This window comes from Colius striatus, chromosome 14 (assembly GCF_028858725.1).
Source record: "Colius striatus isolate bColStr4 chromosome 14, bColStr4.1.hap1, whole genome shotgun sequence".
In the NCBI taxonomy this organism is placed as follows: Eukaryota; Metazoa; Chordata; class Aves; order Coliiformes; family Coliidae; genus Colius; species Colius striatus.
This window is the reverse complement of record NC_084772.1, coordinates 771,578-792,179: the sequence shown is the minus strand read 5'-3', so window position 1 is coordinate 792,179 and position 20,602 is coordinate 771,578. Positions and strand designations below refer to the sequence as shown.

Here is a 20,602-nt window from a genome sequence, read left to right as displayed (position 1 = left end):
AGTTTAATCTTTTTTAGACACAAGGAGGTGAAGAAACTTTACAACTATAATAATTCTTTGTTTCCTCTCCAACTCTGAAGGGCTCAGGTGCTAGATATTTCCCCAAAAGAGAAGGAAAATATGTTCTGTAGTGTCAAAATTAACTATATAGATGAAGGCAGAACATGTCAAGTCCAAAGTTACCAGCTGCTTCACTCACCTGCCAAGTTTCAGTGTCTGCCACCTCAGGCTGGGGACTTTGTAGAGTGACACCCATTGGTAATGAACTGGAGTGGAACCCAAAGGTAATATTTATCAGATTTTCAATGGTATGTTCTTTTATTTCTCTTTGTGTGTTATTTTCTGTAAGAAAGCAGTAATGAACTGCAAACTTAGTTTTCAAATTTAACTCCTCATTAGTATTGACAAGAAATATCTACTATTGGCCAGATTCTGAGAAGTCAGCTTTCTTGGTTTGTTTTCCTGCAAAATCAAGTGAGATTTATGCGATTTTTTTTCTTCAGTTCTTCTGAATTAAGTATCTTCTTCCAGAAAACGTTACTGCTGCTTTTGCATCTGTGGGGATTCAATAGGGGAAGGGTAGCCTCTGTAAATGAAACTGTGTTTGAGTACTGTCCCATTCAGGAAGCTCCTTCCTTAATGAGTAACAAAATCTGGTTTTATTTGTTTAATACTCGTGTCATGTTTAAGCTTGGAAGATTTGTTTCATTACAGTTATTGTAAAGTTAAGTTGGAATTCACCTCAAGTGCAGTGACTTTTTTTCCTTAGGTAACTAATTCTATTCATCAAACAGTTAAAGGAGAACTACACAAAGCAAAAGTAGTACTGACCTTGGGAAACACAACTGGGATTGACCCAATGGGAGGTATAGAATTGCAGCATTACAAAATATTTGTATCTAAACTCCTTTACCAAGAGCACCTGTTCTTTTCTTTGCTTCTGTCCGTTCCAAGTTCAATTTGATTCCACACGGTATTCAGGTAATACTGTTGGATAATTTACTGTGGTGGCGTCTGACCCCTGGAACAGGTTTCTCAGAGACTGTAGAGTCTCTGTCCTTGGAAATAAGCAGAAGCAACCAGGATGTGGTCCTGGGCACATGATTCTAGGTGTCCCTGCTTGAGCAGGGAGTTTGGATGAAATTATCTCCAGAGGGCCATTCCAGCCACAGCCATTCTGTGGTAAACTGAGATAACTTCTCATGGCAATAATCTCAGGCATGGGATGAAATTGTTTTAATTATTGGTTTTCTCAGAGTCAACTCTTCAGGTTTTCCTGAAAAGAAAATATTAGTCAGTGCCATGTTTATATTGTTCTGTCAGTTCCCTGGCCTGTAATAAAGGCACTGGCAAATATTCTTCTGGGTAAGACTGACTAGAAGGTAACAGCCCTCCATGCAGTGAGTGTTTCCTCTCAGCATTCTCCTATTCTCCCAAAACCTTGTTGGTAAGAGATTGACTTAGAGGTGAGTTTTGCTTAAAGAGTTGGTTATTTTTGAATTGTCTGGACAAGTTCATCAGAAAGGCCACCCCTCCATCTCAGGATCATGACGTGCCTCTTGTGGCTGCTTGGTCCTGTCCAAGAGTACAGTTAGTTAGTGTTTTGGAATGTGTGATGCTGTTTTCCATCTGACCATTCAGTCAATTTCAGATGAAAAATAAAGTGGAAACGGGGAATTCCTGGAAGTAATTCTCTTTAGCAGCTTCCTTTTCTATATGGCACATCTCAGCCTTTTTCTGATTGCCATGCTTTTGTTCTTGTTTAGAGTTTTTCTAACTGTGTCCCCCCAGCAGTTTTCTTCTTCTATTTTGGTCTAGGAAGTTATTCTGTGTGGTGTGTATTTCAGCTGGAACTTGTGTAATCAGGGCTCAGATTGTTTACTTGGTTGCTCTCTTGGTTGTGTTCCATGGAGTTAACTACGAGTTCCTTACGACACTATTATGATGAAAAAGATGGCAATATCTGGGGAAGAATTAAACATGGGAACGTGCCTGTTGGGACATTGGGAGAAAACCAATTACTTACAGGTATCAATAAATGGGTACATGTTTAAAGTTTCACTTAGAGTAGCTTAGAGTTAGATTACTGATGAGTTCTGGTTTCAACTTGGTGTGTTTTGTCATCCAAGGTCCGGGTTATCAGGCTTCCAGACTTGAAGATGTCAGTTAACGAATACGACGTTCAATCTGAGGTTTTGCCTACAGGTCTGGGAACTGACAATGCAGAACATAGAACACAACTTCAGAAGCTGTGCAGCCACATGAACATATTGGACATGCAGCAAACTTGGAGCCCTTGTAAGAGTTTACAAGGTCTTTTGAGCATACACTTTATGAAAAAAGAATGCTACAATTAAGGAGATGTTTTCATGATTGATATTACTGACTGTGTGTTTCGTTTGAACACAGAAACAATAGTGTTTGTAATATGTCTGCATTGCTGTGACTGTCTGTAGTGGGTCTGGGATGGTAGTGACTTTCCACAGCAGCTCCTGCAGTGCTGTGCTTACTGTTGATATCAATATTATGACTAACGCTCGCACAGCATCAGGGCTGTCCCTCCAGCATTCCTTTCCCCACCTTCACCAATAGCTGTGAGTGGGCATGATCTGGGAGGGACTATGGCCAGGACAGCTGACCCAGGCTGACCAAGGAGATATTCCATACCCTATGACGTCAGCTCAGTAATATAAACTGCGGGAGAGGAGCAGGAAGGGGAGGCGAGATTCATTTCTGGCCTTCCCAAAGCAACCGCTACGCGTACCGCAGCCCTGCTTCTCGGGAGGTGGCCGGACATCGCTGCTGATGGGAAGTGGAGAGGAACAGCTTTATCTGCTTCTGCTTTGCTTCCCGCGCGCGGCTTTGCTGCTTCTTTATTAAACTGCTTTTATCTCAACCCACGAGACTCCCATCTTATTTTTCTCTCCTTTCCTGGCTTGCTGAGGAGGTGGGGGATAGAGTGGTGTGGTGGGCACCTGGCATCCAGCCAGGCTCAAACTACCACACCTACTTACCACTGTAGTTGGGGTCTGTGTACCTGCTTTCTTGTAGTGTCCACACGCAGTGGCATAACTTCTACTGGCAGCCTGTATGTTTTCAATGGGAACTGAGCAGCCCAAGTGCAGGGGATTGGAGATAAGTCCCACAGGAAAGCAGCTGCAAATGTGACACAGTGCAAGATGATAGACTACAATGGGACCTACTTACCACTATAGGTGGAGTCTGCCTTCCTGCTTTCTTGTAGCTCCCATACTCAGTGGTAGAGCTTAACCGATACCATGTATGTTTTCAATGAGAGCTGAGGAGTCCCAGTGAGTGGGAATGGAGATAGTTCCCTCAGGAAAGCAGCTGCAAATGTGACACAGTGCTGGCTGATAGACTACATGGGGACATCACAGCACACGTGGGCACTGCAATGGGGTTCAGTGACATTGCCGCACATGTGGCAATTGCAGAGAGACTCTGTGACATCACAGCAGACGTGGGCATGGCCAAAGTGCTCTATAACATCACATCACCTCTGGACACTCTAACAGTGCTCTGTGACATCACAGCACATGTGGGTACTGCATCCAGGCTGTGTGCCATCATAGAATCCTAGAATGGTAGGGATTGGAACGGACCATTAGAGATCATCTAGACCAATCCCCTCCTCCAGAATCAAGTTCACCTAGATCAGGTCGCACAGGAACGTGTCCAGGCTTGTGTTGAAATCCTCCAAGGAAGGAGACTCCACAAGCCCTGTGGGCAACCTGTTCCAGTGCTCCGTCTTCCTCTTCCGAGGACGTTTGTCATCACAGCACATCTGAACACTGCAACAGTGCCCTGTGACATCACAGCACTCCAGGGCACTGCAAGAGTGTTCTGTGACATCACAGCACAAATGGACATTGTTACAGTGCTCTGTGACCTTACAGCACATCTGGGCACTGCAAGAGTGCTCTGTGACATCACAGCACATCTGGGAACTGCAGTTGGACTCTGTTACATCCAGCACATCTGGGCACTTCAAGAGTTCTCTGTGACATCACATCTGGGAACTGCAACATGGCTGTGTGATATTGCAGCACATGTTGGTACTGCAACGGGGCTCTGTCATTGCAGCACATGTGGGAATTGCAGAGAGGCTGTGTGACATCACAGCTCATCTGGGCACTCCAATAGTGCTCTGTGACATCACAGGATGTCTGGGCACTGGACACACACTGTTCTGAGACTTCACATAGTATCTGAACATTGAAATGAGGCTCTGTCATCACAGCAGACGTGGGCACTGCAACAGCGCTCTGAAACATCCTATCACAAGAGGACATTGCTACAGTGCCTGTGAGATCACAGCACAAGTGGGAACTGCAGTGGTACTCTGTGACATCACAGCAAACCTGGGCACTGCAACAGTGCTCTGTGACATCATAGCACATCTGGGCCCTGCAACAGGGCTGTGTGACATCACAGCACATCTGGGCATGACAAGGGGGTGTGTGAAATCAGAGAACATCTAGGCACTACAACAGGACTGTGTGGCACAGCAGTACATGTGGGCATTGCAGAGGATGTGCGGTGTGCGTCGCATCACAGCACATCTGGGCAGTGCTACACTGCTCTGTGACATCATAGCATATCTAGGCACTGGAACGGGGCTGTAGGACATCACAGAAAATCTGGGCACTGCAACAAGAGTGTTTGACATCACATCACATCCAGACACTGCCGTGGGGTTCTGCCACGTCCTAGTACTAGGCAGTGCAACAGTGCTCTGTGACATCACAGCACATCTGGGAAAGGCAACAGTACTCTGTGACATCATAAGACGTGTGCACTGCAATAGGACTATGTAACGCAACAGCACATCTGGGCTTTGCAGCAGGGCTGTGTGATACGACAGCACATCTGGGCACTGCAATAGTGCTCTGTGACATCACAGGATGTCTGGACACTGGACACACAGTGCTCTGAGATTTCACATAGTATCTGGGCACTGAAATGAGACTCTGTGACATCACAGCAGACGAGGGCATGGCAACAGTTCTCTATAACATCACATCACCTCTGGATGCCTCAACAGTGCTCTGTGACATCACAGCACATCTGGGTACTGCATCTAGACTATGTGACATCATAGAATCCTAGAGTGGTAGGGGTTGGAAGGGACCATTAGAGATCATCTAGAGCAACCCCCTCCCCCAGAATTCAGTTCACCTAGATCAGGTCGCACAAGAAAGTGTCCAGGCTTGTGCTGAAATCCTCCAAGGAAGGAGACTCCACAAGCCCTCTGGGCAGCCTGTTCTGCAGGGTTTCTTTTTCTTTGTGCAGGGGTTCTTCTTTGTTGCGCGAAACGGGAGTGACCAGACGCCAATCTGATGTGCATCAGCTCCAATTTATTGTCACATCATCATCACTTCTACACCTTTTCCAAATGCTTTGTACATTCCACAATTCATGGCAAATAGTTAATACTAAGCATCACGCACTATGCATAAGGCCTCAAAGTTTCATTTTGGTAACAACTTAAACACCAACCTCACTGCGTTTAAACACCATCCTTACTGTGCTTAAAACATCAGCCTTATTGTGTCTAAAATATCACCCCATCTGTTCGGCCTTCAGTTAGTTTTCTCTCACACTATGGTTATGCTTACCTTACGTTTAGTTACCTTTATATTATTGTTAGTTACATATGTTACCATTTATTAGTCAAGTACAGTCAATCATACAATGCTAAATTGAATGCTATATTCAGTCCTCTAACAACGCTTGGTTTAATGTCCTGTGCTATCTTCTTGCTTTGACCTTGTTTCTGTTACAATCTGCTGTTTCGGTTTTCCCCTTGCTCAAGCTTGCTATGGATGTGGACGAGGAGGTGCAAGCCGGTCCATCACAACTTTATCCGTCCATAATTAACCTCAACTCCCATTGAAAAAATACAAACTGTCGGTAGAAGTTATACCACTGCGTATGAGAGCTACTAGAAAGCAGGAAGGAAGACCCCAGCTACAGTTGTACGTAGGTCCCATTGTAGACTATCAGCCAGCACTGTGTCCCATTTGCAGCTGCTTTCCTGTGGGAGCTATCTTCAGTCCCACTCATTTGGACTGCTCAGCTCCCATTGAAAAAATACATGTTGTCGGTTAAGTTATACCACTGAGTATGGGAGCTACAAGAAAGCAGGAAGGCAGACCCCAGCTACAGTAGTAAGTAGGTCCCCATGCAGTCTATCAGCCAGCATGGTGTCCCATTTGCAGCTGCTTTCCTGTGGGAGCTATCTTCAATACCACACTCTTTGTCTCCTCATCTCCCATTGAAAAAATACATGTGTCTGTTAAGTTACAGCACTGCGTATGGGAGCTACAAGAAAGCAGGAAGGCAGATCCCACCTATGTGGGGAGTTTTGTGGAGACTTGGCTAGAGAAAAGAGGACATGATAGAATACAGCTGGTTAGGCAGTAAGCATTAAGCGATAAGATAGTGGACTCCTGCTCAAGGCCGTGAGAGCAAGAGAGCTGTATGATAACAGGATGAGAAAGCAGGAGCTTAGTTTGGGTTTTAGTTTTAGTTTGCCGGGAGAGGCGCCGGGAGCAGCACCGAGAGTAGTGTCGGGAGCGGCGCTGAGGCGGATGATACCGAGAAAAAAGAAAAAGGTTCTTCTCCACACAAGAGTTTTACAAAGTCAGAGAGGCGAAGGGGCTTCAGAGCAGAGCCCCCGCGGGAGAGCTGCTTCCCATTCGAGCCCAGCCCACCGAGTTACCCCTGGGACGACTCGCAGGGGAATGCCGAGCGGGCGCAGTCGGGCCGGAGTGCAGCGCAGGATGATCAGAGGAGAGTGGGGGAGCGCGACCCCGTGTTACACTCGACACCATCGCGCATGCGAGGGGAGACAAAGAAAACACGGGAGAGAGTAACAGCGGCTGCGCCACTGGCGCCGGGGACGGCCCGGAGTGAGCCAGACCCCCCCGCCCCTTCCATCCGCAGCCGCCGCCGCGCAGCCGCTTCCCGCGCCCGGTCGGTGTCTCCGGAGCCCCCCCACACACCGCGCCGACACCGCCCGCCCCGGCCCTCACGGACCGCTGGGCTCGTCCTTTCCATCCTCAGTCCCTTGCCTCAACGAGTGTAAAAACTGTTGGTCGTGATGTTGAAAGCTGCAGGCTTTCGCTCCAAGCCCGGACGGCGAACACCCCAAGGAAGACGAGAGACCGACTTGTTGCAAAAGCAAGAGGTGAGCTTTATTGCGGAGCTCCGGGCCGTCTCGTATCTCACGCAGGAGATAGAGGAGGCGGCCCCGAGGCTTTGCAGGTAGGGGTTTATATATGCTGGGGATGAGGGACGGAAAATTCCAACACACGCACACAACTTCCCCTAAACCCAGGTGCCCTGCTGGCACGGTGGGGACAATGGATCCAATTTTCTGAGAAATGTTTCTCAGCCCCTGCGGTTTCTGATGCAATGGCCAGGGTTGGTTTCATCATCCTTTCTCGTGGCCTAGTCGGCCTTGCTGTGACTGAGCCTCACCGGCTCCATTTTATTTCATTTTATTCTTTCAGAACAAGTTGTTTTCTGTTGGGATTTAGAGGGGAAAAGTGCGGGTTTGTGGGAGTTGTGAGGGATGACATGAGGTGTGGGGGCAAATCTGAGAGGAAAAGTGAGGTTTGGGTGGCATTTCTGAGGGAAAAGGTGGGATTTTGGTGGAGTTTTGAGGGAAAAGATGAGAGTTTTGGGTATTTCTGTGGGAAAAGGTGGGATTTTGGTGGAGTTTTGAGGGAAAAAGTGAGGTTTTGGTAAATTTTTAAAGGGAAGAAGTGGGGTTTGGGTGGATTTTGGAAAAAACCAAATGTTTTGCTGGGGTTTTGAGGGGAAAAGTGGGATTTTGTGGAAATTCTGAGGGTAAAAGTGGAGTTTGGGTGGTGTTTTGAGGGGGAAAATGGAGTTTTGGTTGAGTTTTGAGGGGAAAAAGTGGGGTTTGGTAGAGTTTTGAGGGGAAAGGTGCAGTTTTGGGGAACTTCTGGGGGAAGAAGCGGGGTTTTGGTGCAGTTTTGAGGGAAACAGTGGTGTTTTGGTGGAGTTCTGAGTGAAAAAGCGAGGTTTTGGAGGTATTTTCAGAGGAAAAGTGGGTTTTGGGTGCTATTCTGAGGGAAAAAGTGGGATTTTTGGGAAGTGCTGGGTAAAAAAGTGCCATCTTGAGGGAAAAAGTGGAGTTTTGGAAGCGTTTTGAGGGGAAAAAGTGGGGTATGAGTGTATTTTGAATGCAAAAAAGGGGGGAGTTGGTTGGGTTTTGACAGGAAAAGTGGGGTTTGGGGGAGTTGTGAGGGATAAAATGAGGTTTTGGTGCAGTTTTGAGAGGAAAAAAAAGGATTTTGGAGGAGTTTTGAGGATGTAAAGTGGGGTTTGAGTACATTTCTGAGAAAGAAAAGTGGCATTTGGGTGGTGTTTTGAGGGAAAAAGCAGGGTTTTGGTAAATTTCTGAGAGCAAAAGTGGTGTTTAGGTGGAGTTTGTATGGAAAAAGTGAGGTTTTGGAGTAATTCTGAGGGGAAAAGAGGGCCTTTGGGGAAGATGTGAGGAGAAAAGGGGTTTTGTGTGAGTTTTGAAGGACCAAGTGGGGTCTTGGGGGAGTTCTGAGGGATCAAAAGAGGTTTTGGGGTAATTGTGAGGGAAAGCAATTGGGATTTGGGTGTAGTTTTGAGAGGAAAAGTGGGGTTTTGGGGAAATCCTGAGGGGAAAGTGTGAGGACTGGGTGGAGTTGTGAGAAAAAAAGGAAGGTTTTGGTAACTATCTGAGGTCCAAAGTGGGGGTTTGGGTGGAGATTTGAAGGAGCAAGTTGTTTTCTGTTGGGATTTAGAGGGGAAAAGTGAGGGTTTGTGGGAGTTGTGAGGGATAACATGAGGTGTGGGGGCAAATCTGAGGGGACAGGTGAGGTTTGGGTGGCATTTTACAGGAAAACAGTTGGGATTTGGGTGGAATTTGATAGAGGAAAAGCGGTGTTTTTGAGCAATTCTGAGGGAAAAAGTAGAGGTTTTGTTTATTTGTGTTCTGGTTTAGCAAGGAGCAGCTTTTGACTTAGTAACAGGGGGAGAGGGTTGCAGTGAAGACCCGGTAAAGAGTTTGCGGACTCTCCCCCGGCTCCTGGGTTCACACCCACCTCGGCCCGGCTGGGCCAATCTGGCGCCTCTGCCAGCACTATTTAGGGGACGGGAATTTGAAATGCGAGGCAGGAGGTGTAAGAGTCACACGAGATGGAGGCGACCACGCGGACCCTTCAGCCAGAGAAGGAGGAAGGAAGGAGAAGCAACAGACCAGAGACTCCTCTGCAAGCCGTGGCGAGAATGCAGCTGTGCCCCTGCAGCCTGTGGAGATCCATGGCAGGACCGAGAGTTCCCAGCAGCTCCGTGTGAGTGAGCCCGGACGGGAGAGGGACTGTGTGGGGAGGGGCCATGGCCCAGGCCGTGCTGGAGAGCCTGCACGCCGCAGAGCAGCCCCACACGAGAGGCAGAGATGAGCTGCAGCCTTTGGAGTCAGTGGGTATCGGAGCAGCCCGTGCAGGGCTGCCATGCGTGTGAGTTACCCCACGGACTCGCAGGGAGGACTGGTGTGGAGTTCACCCGTCCTGAGGAGGGACAAACGGCAGAAGCTATGGGGAACAGACTAACTGAGACCTCCACTGCCTGCTCCCCCGAACCGTTCGGGGGGGGGGACAAGGTAAAAGCCCCGGGATCAGGGCTCTGAGCCCGGGAAGAGGGGAGGGGTGGCAAGAAGGTGTTCTTCAAAAGGCTGGTTGGACTCTTCATTGATGTATTGCTCTGTGTTGTTTCATTTTGGTTATGTTTTGGGTTTTTGGGGGTATGTTTTAGTTGATGTTGCATTAAATTGTTTTTTTTTTCTGTTTTCTTCCCCAAACCCAGTGGCCTGGTCTGCTTTGTCCTGAACCTTAAGCGGCAATTAAGCTCTCCCTGCCCTTGAGCAATTCTCAGCCTCTTTGGGGCTAATCGTGGTCTTTGTTCCCTGATGGGCCTAAACCAGGACAATTTCTGAGAAGAAAAGTGAGATTTTGTTGGAGTTTTAGGAGAAAAAGTGGGTTTTGGTGCAGGTTTGCAGGGAAAAGTGTAGTTTGGAAGAGTTTTGAGAGGAAAAGTGGGGATGGAGTAGATTTCTGAGGGCCAAAAGCAGTGGAGTTGTGGGATAAAATGAGGTTTTGGTGCAATTCTGAGGAGAAAAGGTGGGATTTGGGTGGAGTTTTGAGGGGAAAAGTGGGGTTTGGGTGGAGTTCTGAATGAAAAAGTGAGATTTTGGAGGTATTTTCAGAGGAAAAGTGGGTTTTGGGTGCTATTCTGAGGGAAAAAGTGGGATTTTTGGGAACTGCTGGGTAAAAAAGTGCCATCTTGAGGGAAAATGTGGAGTTTTGGAAGCCTTTTGAGGGGAAAAAGTGGGGTTTGGGGGAGTTGTGAGGGATAAAATGAGGTTTTGGTGCAATTCTGAGAGAGAAAAAAAAGGATTTTGGAGGAGTTTTGATGCAAATTGCCTTTGCATCAGGCCAGTGCAGAGAGCCTGAGGTTCCATCAGAAATCATCTGCTGGTTGTTTCAAGTGCAGAGCACAGAGTCTGGATAAATGTCCAGCAAGAACTGTAAAGGGAGAATCCCAGGCAACAAATGTGAAAAGGGGGGTGGAAAAGGGAGGGAGAATTCTCAAGTCCAAGTGGCCAAAATGTCAAAGCAAACCCAAAGTAAAGTCCCCAGGAGATCAACAGAAACTTGTCACCACTGCAGTGAGAGGGAGACTTTTAAAACACCCATTGTTTGCTCTTCCAGATGCTGGGTTAGTGAGGAAACACTGGGCTGGAGAAGAGCAGGAAAGAACAGGCAGCTGCGTCATTGAAACACCATCACTCAGTTTTGCTACTACCCAGATGACAGCCAAAGTATGTGCTGTAGAAGATACCACATCTGATGTTTTCCTTTATGTGACAATAAAAGGTGAAAAGGTAAGATATTTTTCTCTCTATAAAGCTCTTTGTGCACTGTGCTATAGAAGTTATAACTTTGTGACAAATTTAAGACCGAAAAGTGTTATTTGCAAGTGAATTTTGTAATTTGCCATATACAGTAGAAGTGCAATCATTAACTTATTAGAAGATTTATTTTCTAAATCTATTGTTTGTGAACTTTGGGATGAATTCTGTGAGGTGGAAACTTGTGAACCGCTTTGGAAGGTATTGATAAGCAAATGAAGTCCCCCAAGTACTTCAGATGAACAACTATGTGAATTTACTGTACTCTTGTCCTTCTTTGTGATACACTTAAAGATATTTCAAGAAGGCAGTTGCATGGTGTTATGAAAATAAATACAAGTTCATATGTGCATAAGGCTGAATTCCCAAACAGTTGGGAGAAAGGAAGAAAGCTCGTTGCACTTACCAAAGTGCGTAACTCCGGCTAAATCTCTACTGCAGCTACTGTCAGACTTAAGCAGCTGCGTAGTAGACAAAAATAAATGTGTTTGAAAAGTGCTGCCATTTGGAGTATTTTACCAAGACTTTTAACATTAGAGCTGTGGTCTTCACTGTAGACAATAACTTGGATTACATCTTAATTTGAATACCTTCTCTGTTCAGAATCTCAGTTGGCAAGTGTTACTTCTCTCTGAGCCAGTAAGAACTTTTAAGTTCAATATTGTTTTTTCCTGCCAGGTTTGGATGCACTCTGAATCAAAGGGACATAAAACTAAGATAGTTTTTCTAAAAATGTTTAAAGCTGATAGAAAACTGAGCACAGAATTTTAGGCAAAAGCATGAAACTGGTAAGTAACACCTGTTTGGAGAACATAGAGGAAGATATGACCAACTTTCCTGCTGTGGAATGAGTACTCTTCAGAAAGCATTTGTACATACTGCATATGTCTTCCTGTTGTCTCCAGCTTCAAATAAATTCTAAAGCAGTATGTGATGGTGACTTGCTTGTTGATTCTGGTCAGTGAAATACTTGGGTTTTTTAGGTATGCGTTAATGATGATCTCGTCTTAAGCAGCTTTGCTCATTTTGAGCAAGCTGAAGAGAATGCAGTGAGTTCAGCAGATTATCAGGAGACCCAAACATCATTAAATCTTGACTCTCTTCCAATGAAAGTTGTTAATCCTGCACTTGATTTGAGGACAGTGCTGCTCCAGCAGAAGGTGTCAACAGATCCTGAAACAAGTGGGAACCGTGTGTGTTGGCAGCAATCATTCATGCAGTGCACCATTTGTCTTTACCTGGATATATTGAACTACTGTATCAGTTGGAATCCAACAAGTGGAACAAAAGGTATCCTAACAAACACTGCCTATGTATCAGACTTTACAAAGAGCAATCAAATCAGCAGATGCAGGAATACTCTGAAGCATTTTGTCCTTGATAAGACAAAGGGTGAGTTGCAGGGTCATTTGTTGATATGCTGAAAAGCATTAGATACTGTTGAAATAACTTGTAGCATTGATCAGTGATACCTTACTGTTTGATTTGAGTTTAGAGGGATTTCTCTACACAGAGGTAACTTGAATGTTTTCTGTGAGTTGTCTTGTTTAAAACAGACTTGAATCACTATAAATATCCTCTGTCCTTGTTCCCTCGGTTCATTTGCATCTTTTTATGTAAATACAACTGTCTTTTGGTTGTTCTTTTTGCCATTAGAAAATGAGACAGAGACAGAAGTCAGTTGCAACCACCTGTAAAAAGACTGGCCTTTCATAGATTCAGATAATCACAAACGTGTTTCTGCATCTTTTAAAATTGTCTTTCTAGATCTTGCTGTATCTGGTTCTGTTCTTGAAAAGACATGACAAAGCTCCAGCACAGATGACAGTGAAACTACCACACCTGTAAGTGTTAGATTTTCTATTCAAATGTCAAAATGAATTAAGTTAAGCATCTGTAAGGCAGATTAGGAATACTGTAGTCAGCTATCACGTCCTTTCATGTAACAAATCTGGGACTAAGTCTTGATCTAGTTAAAAGAGAACATTGTCCTTCAAGTTTGTGGTTCTGCTGGTTTTGGTTTTTTAGATTGCAACTAAGGACTTTGAACAGGTTGTGTCTCCTTTTGTACTCACTTGCTCTAGTGCTGTGAAGATGTGTAGTGGTTTTGTGTGGCCAGCTTTTGGTAGTTGTTGGGGGAATACAGGGGCAGATTCTTCCAAGAAAGAGCTGCCAGAAGCTATAGCTTGAGTTGTGAACATGAACTAATTCTCCTGTGTGGTTGATGTTCTTGTTGCATGCTTGATTCTTAATGAAGAAAATTTGGTTAGGTAAGAAAACCACCTTGAGCTCAGTAATCTTTTTTTTCTAAAATGTTGCTCTTAAACAGTATTTTACTGCCAGAAAAGGGTTTGTCTTTTCTTGATAGATTGTCAAAACAATCCCAGGATTGCCTTTCAAGGAAAATCCAGCAGTTCACACAGACAGGTATGGTACAGTATGTTACATATTTGAAACAATTGTGTAGTCAGATAATTAGGAGCTGTAGTATGTTTCCAGTTACTCTTCTTAGACAGCTAAAAGGGCAGAGGGTAAGACAAGATGTGTGCACATGGTATTGGGGAAGGAGGCCATTAGAAGCTGCTGATACTTATCCAGACCACAGTAAAAATAGCAATTCTTTCTAAACAGTAGCTTGAAAACAAGGCTGTGATGAGGCAGTACATTTCTGCACACTCAGCATATTCAGTTGCCTTCTTTTATTCTTAGTGTGATTGATAACGTTTTCAAGCTGAATGAAATCTGACTGAGTTGACTTGTGCAAGGCTTTTATTATGCTGCAAATCACTTGCTGCATATGTAAACAACCTGAGGGGTGTTTTTAATTCAAGTTTTAACTGCTGCAAAGATACATTGTTTCATGGTTTTGCAACTTTAAGACACCTTTTTCCTGCAGTCCCATCTGATTTTCTTCTGAAGTTCAGGAACCTACCAATTGTCTTGGTTAAAAAAACCTTTGGGTTATTTTCAGATACCTAAAACCTAATAGTAAATTTTACATCCAAAATGGTCCTTTTTGATTTCTTCTGTCATATTTGAGGGTTTTTGTTGGCACAGGTAATACATCAGAGATATTTTGTAGGTGAACTGTTTCGTGCCATTTAGAAATATTGGTGATATTTATTGATTACACTTTCCTTTTGCATTTCCATTGAATTTAATATTTGTATATTTCTCAGGCTTCAGCAGTGCTTAAATTCTGATCCTTTGAACACACATAGAACTGAAAATGAGCAACAGGTAATTCCAGGATATAACTTCCATTTAAACCTCTGCAAACATATGTCATGTATGTGAAAGGTGTGGGTAGTGTTGAGGCTACAAGAGTGGTCATTGTGGAGGTACTCTGTGGAGGGACATCAGGGACTGAATCCAGCCACATCAGCAACAAGACCAGACCAAAGCTCAGCAAGCCAGCAAAGTTGGTGGTGCCTCTGTGAAAACAGGAAGGGCAAAAAAAAATGCAGGGGAAGAGACAAAAAGAAAAAAAGCAAGAAACAGAGGCAATGACCAAGTCAGGGGACAGTAGGAGTCTCAGCACTGTTCTGTGTGACGTGTGTGTGAGTTGTACTTCATTTGTGTTTAGCATTTCTTTGGCTAATTCTTCTCAAAAAAAATAGTTTTTAAGTTGGATGTAAGCTCAAACCCATTTACTAAGTATTGCCTTTGTCATCTATTTCATATGGTTTCAGAGTTTTCAAAATCTTGAAGAAAGAAACTTTGTCTTTCTTGGCAAGAAAATGAAGCCACCATCAATTCTGGAAACAGCACCACTTCTTGAAGATCTGGAAAGGGTAATGCTAATGTAATACATTACATTTAGTATTTTTAAGACTAGTATCATACCTTAACTTTCAGATACTAAATACTATAGTAGCTAATTTTGATTGAGGAATGTGTAGGAGGTTGTTCATACGGTTGAGTAAATTATGCTTCAGAGAGACTGTAGAATTGTACAGTTTCATCTGATCTATCAACCACTGCTACAAATGATGGCATTTGAATTAGATGTAAGAATTTAACTCCTCATCCCAGAAGAACTCTTATCATATTGTGTGTTAAGGAAATGTATTATGCAGTGGGTCAAAGGCTTTTAAATTGCTCAGTGCTTTGTGTTGCCTTGTTGGTGTTTCAAGCACACGATTTTCAGGTAGAACTCTTTATTTCTCTTTCTGTAGGAACTTACTCGGAAAAAAAAATTTTAGGCCCTAACTCCACTGAATCTTACTGTTGGCCACCAATAGCTCAAGGATGTGATGTAGTTGCCATCTCATGTCAGGGAAATAATCCTTTCTTGTATATTCCACCAGTTCTTACACTTTTGCAGTTGAGCAGTTGCTACAAACCTTGAGAAACAGGAGTGGAGGATGTATATATTAGAGTACTGCAGGTTTTGTGTTCTAAGGTGCAAATGTCAATGAATGATCCAAAAGGTAGTGCATGTTGAGAATGGGTGCATCTGATGTCATCTTAGAGTATCTTCATGATGCTTCCCAGGTTATTTAGGCCATCTGCTTAGACATTGACAGAGATGGACTGCATGAGTGTGGGAGTCTGTAACTTATTTATCAAGTAATATCTAACAAGTGGTTAATGTCATATCACTTGGATACTCGATGAAGCTTGATTTTTAAGGGGCTGTTACATAGTGAAATGGAAATGTCTGGTTTGATTTTTAAAACATTGTCATTCATTTTCTACTGCATTAGATCACAGAAACATAGACTTACTGAGGCTGTAAGGGACCACTGAAAATGGCTCACACAGCTCCAAGTAAGACAAGATGTTTCTGCTTCTATGAAACTTTTGGACCTTTCACCGTGTGTTGCTGCACATCCATTTGTCTCCAGCTTGATGCACGGTTCCTCGGACCTGTACCATCTGCATTGAAGAGGTGATATGGTGTTAAAAGCTTCTGTTTGAAGCATTGAAAGGCCTGTTTTGCAGATTTTAGTTTTGCCCTAAATTCTGAAATAGTACAATGACTAAGATTCTAAACAGTTGTCTCACGCTATACTGTAACTCTTTTGTACATACACACCTAGCCACTAGCACTTATCTTGTGTCCTGGGTGGAAGAAGGCACAACTTGTTTTTGAGCTACTGAAAACATACCAGAGATGCTCCAGACAGCTTCATCCAATGTTGTTAATACTTGGGCAGAACAAAGAAGCAGCTAAAAGTGTGAAAATCTGAGGAAATAAGAATACTTCTGTTGTCTTAATGACACTTGAATGCAATGTAGGCTGTCTTAGTTGCACAAAACTGTAAGAAATGAAGTTTTACTTTTTCCTATCAAGTGATCATTTTGTTTCTTAGATGCTGTAACTCTAGTGATGCATGAAGCTTCATTAATGCTATTGAACAGTAAATAGTATTAAAGCTGTTAAAATGATCTGTGTTTTTGCAAGTCTCATAACCACTTTTTTGAGCCAAATGAGTGGGAGGGGTTTGCTGAGGTTCATGCTGAATTAAGATTCATCATAGATGTTCCTGATTTAGAAGCAGGTTTTACAATAGTGGTTTTATTTTTACATGTGTGTATTTTTACATACATGTGTAGATATGGAAGGTACAATATTGGCTTTATTTTGTTGTTAAAACCAAACTTCTAAAGGCTATGCTTCAATGTGTTTAAATATTTACCTTCTGTCGATCTGGTTCTACCATGGTCCTGTTGGGAAATGAAATGACATCCTGCTCTGTAAACCTGTTAACAAAGACTTTTCAGTGTTTCAAAAACACAGTTTTGCCTACTCAGATCTTAAAGACACACAGGGGTAAAGAAATAGAAGCGAACTAAAATGACTGTTGACTAGAAGTCAGAACATGGAGTTATATGGTCCCTATTTAAAAAAAAAACAAAACAAAAAACCCCAACCAAAAATCCAAACACACACAAATATCCAAACAAAAACACCTTACCACCAAAACCAACCAAAAAAACCCTTCCCATAACTTCAAGATGATGCATCTGAAATGCAGTTGAGACCTTCTTAATAAAACTAGTGTGTCATGTGGAATGTAAATTAATGTTAACAGTTGTCCTTTACCGACTTGTAGGTGAGGTAATAGTGCCTACACCATATTGCCTCCTGAGACTGTCTGAACGTCACACGCTGTTTCGTAATCTTTGCCATCTTGTTCTTGATGAGGTTGAGGTGCTGTTCTCTGATGGTCCTGAACAGGTAAATAGCTTACATGTTCAGATGGTAAAATACTATTCAGTTGTGCAAGTGTCTTGAAAGCAAGTGTCACCCACTGAAAACAAACACCTTCCTGAACCCCAGTGGGAGAGTTGAAAAGAAAATGAAGTTTGAAAATCCCATATTTTTATACTTCTGGCAGAATGAAGTATTGGAGAAGTGGAGTTGTAATCAGTCAAAGCAGACTTTACCTTGTTTTTTTCTTTAATCAGTGAGCCCTGTCTTGCCCTGGTCTAAGTTACTGCTCCATTATGCTGCTGTCTTTTGCTGTGGATGGTTTCCAAAGCAGTTGACTTTTCTTTTTGTTCCATTTGGTAGCGGTGGTTTCAGTGTAGGGGTCTTTAATCTGCTTTAAGGTCTTGTCTGTAAGAAACTTCATTTTTCCTTTTACCAGCACTGTTTAAACAGTAGAATGAAAGGCAGAAGTGAATGATCAAATAGCCTTGGAAGTATTTTCTTGGGTTCTTGGGTCTTAATGACAGTGCAGATAAAAGAATGAACTGATCACAGTTTTATAAGAGGCAGAGCATCAAGTTCCATGTTGACCAGGATGTATCAGTATCAGATTTTTTTAAATCATTAACCTTCTAATATTATCTGTTAAAAAATTGGTGATAAGACTAAAGGGCTGTGCTTCTAGCTGTGATAAGCTAGAGAAATTCCTTAGTGGAAATAGGTTGCCCAATTTGCTGTATGTGAAGCTGTTAAATGTGCCTTTGTAGCAGCAAATATCAAGTCATAAATTAGATGATATGTCTTCTTTATCCAGTGGACTATTGCTGTTTTGTCTTCAGACTGCTCTTTCTGTTGTGCTATTGGACTTCCTGAGATGAAGTGTGGATATAACATTAAAATTGTGGGAAAGGTAGTTCTCAGTTTCTCAAAAACATCTGTCTTGAATAGGAAAAACAAAGATGCTCTTTCAGCGGGAAATGGTCATTTGAAAATGTTTGAGCTATTTGATAAAAATCTGATTGTAGCTCTTCTAAAGTATTGTTACAGAAAGGGTATGTTATTGCAGCTAGGGGTAAGTTTAGTGGCAGGTTGAGAAAGATCTCTCAGAACTGTGCCAGAGCTCTATATTACTTTAAAGTGTGGTAGAGCTTTGGCAAAAATCCTGCTGTTGTTCCACAGCTGAACTGCACGTCACTTAGGTCAGCAGTACACCAGGAATGTGTGAGTCCTGTCTTAGTGGGTTTCACTTGTTAGAAGTAATTTAATGCTGCACACACACCATTTGTGCTCTTGGGTTTGGTATTTTTGACAAGTCTGCTGTCTGCCTCTGACCTCTTGGATTTGCTTTTGCCTAGGCTTAGTTTGGTTTTTTTTTCAGATTTGAACTGCTCCTTTTCCTGAGACTTCCATCTTTTGTGACTGGAAAGAACAGTGTGCTGAAACAGTTTGCTTTTTACTGCTGCTACATACTTGTTGGAACAGGATAAGAGGATAGAAACTGACTTCTGCTTTTTCTTGATAGGTGTTTACTATATGAGATTGTTACAAGAAACCCGTTATTGCTGAAGAATGGAAGTATTCACAGCAAATTATTGCTGTTGGAACTCATTGGAATAAACATACAGCACACTAGATAAAGGAGCTCAGGAACGATCCTTGTGATGTGGTAACAGCCATTGAAGAAGCTTCCATCTACGGAAATGTGTAACAGGTAAGAGTTTGGGGATGGTGTCACTCTTTGTTCACGACACTGTTTTACTGTTTGCACTGATTGAGGTCAGTATACATGAGCAGTGCTACAGGCCTGAATGGACTGTCCAGTTGCACGTCCCGCGAGTGCAGCCAGAGAACTCTTGGAAGACCTGTGTCAGTTAATCACTGAACCAGCTGAAGGTCTTGTTTAAGCCTGAGATGAAGGTGCACTCTCGAGGATTTTATTGTTAGTGCAAATGAGCCTGAGTTTGGTATCAAGTACTTGCAAATGCTATTGTTTGTGACCAGAATGTTCAGAATGTTTTTGTGGTTGTTGCTTGAGTGGCGGAACTACAAGTGAGTTTTCCAAAGACAGAGCTAGTAAAATACTTGTTTGACTGCTCTGTGCCACACAGTGCAGAAATTAATTTGACCTAATATTTTGAGAAAGCTACTGTATATTCTGAGGTGTCTTCTCATGGAACTTCCAGTCAGTGTGGTATAGAGCTGAAGAATTGTATAAAATGTTACAAGGATGATCTGAATTCTTCTGTGACTCAAAACATAATCATTTGGGGATTGAGAATGTTGGGAAGTCTCTAAGACCAGACATTCTGAGCATGACATGAAACTGGAAAAACATCACTTTTTGTGAAAAGTCTAGTGATTTGGCAGCACTGCAAATGTCCATGTTTTGGGGCTTTTTTTAAGACTATCTGAGGTAGTGCACTGTGCTTATGGAGTGTGAAACTTCTTCAGTGGTACTTCAGTGAGAAACTTCAACACTAACAAATCATCAAAAATCACACGTATAAGAAAATACCGATGCGAGATTTTGATTGTGATGGGTTTTAATTTTGCTTCTGGAAGCTGTCAGAAATTCACACCCTTTGTGAGAGTTGTATATTGTACATTATAAGTTTAACAGAAGCTTTAGGATTTACCAATGTTCTTTGGCATATAACAATGCTTCGTGCTTCTTAAAAGAAGAAATACACAGTAAAGCGTGTCTAGATTACATGAATTACCAGCCCTCTGGTTTGTATCCACCTTTAGGTTGTACAGCCTTGTATGGACAGTGAAAGAACCGCTGTGTTACTCAAAATACTGGCTTTTACCCACAGTAATCTTCAGAAGGTGCCGACATTCACCAATTCAGGAGATGAGGCAGAAATGGTTCATCAGGTGAGCATCATTTTACACAGGTAAGTGGGGTTTTTAATTATTAAGATATAACAAACTAAAATATCTTGACTTCTAAGAATAAAGGAGGTTTGTGAATTTGTAATTTAACTACTTCTGCTAAAAATAGCCCAAACCCTGCCCTTCTGCCAGCTAGAAGAAAGGCTGACAGGAATGTCTGACACAGAATGCATTCATGATGACATTTTTAACTATGTTCTGTCTCATTTTGATAAATCCCAATCTGGTTCCTCCCCACAGTTACAGCTGTGGATATTGGGTCCCTCCTTCGGGACACGGCCTGCTCCGGCCATAGTGATAAAGAAGGAAATCACTGCCCCTGGCTTGGGGCCAATAATGAAGTGAATCGCTGCCCCTGGACTGGGGCCAGCTTTAGCAAAATGAGTCTCTACTGCTGCTGTAGGGTCTTTAAAGAAATGCAAACAAATCTTAGCTTCACCAATTCTCTCCATAGAATGCAGGGAGGTCTCTGTTCCAGCACACCTGCTCCTCTCTTTCATCACTGACCTTGGAGTCCACGTGATTGTTTCTCTCACTGTTCCTACTCCTTG

The 20,602-nt window shown here is 43.1% G+C and overlaps 2 long non-coding RNA genes across 2 annotated transcripts; both read left to right on the top strand.

Moving 5' to 3' along the window:
• Positions 1 to 12,761: 12,761 nt before the first annotated feature.
• LOC133626678 (uncharacterized) lies at positions 12,762 to 14,231 on the top strand. Its single transcript, XR_009819717.1, has 3 exons — positions 12,762 to 12,840; positions 13,365 to 13,423; positions 14,176 to 14,231. It is a non-coding gene; the product is annotated as an uncharacterized LOC133626678 (long non-coding RNA).
• A 2,872-nt stretch (positions 14,232 to 17,103) lies between these two features.
• On the top strand, positions 17,104 to 19,990 carry LOC133626689 (uncharacterized). Its single transcript, XR_009819721.1, has 3 exons — positions 17,104 to 17,183; positions 18,679 to 18,867; positions 19,905 to 19,990. It is a non-coding gene; the product is annotated as an uncharacterized LOC133626689 (long non-coding RNA).
• The last annotated feature ends 612 nt before the right edge of the window (positions 19,991 to 20,602 follow it).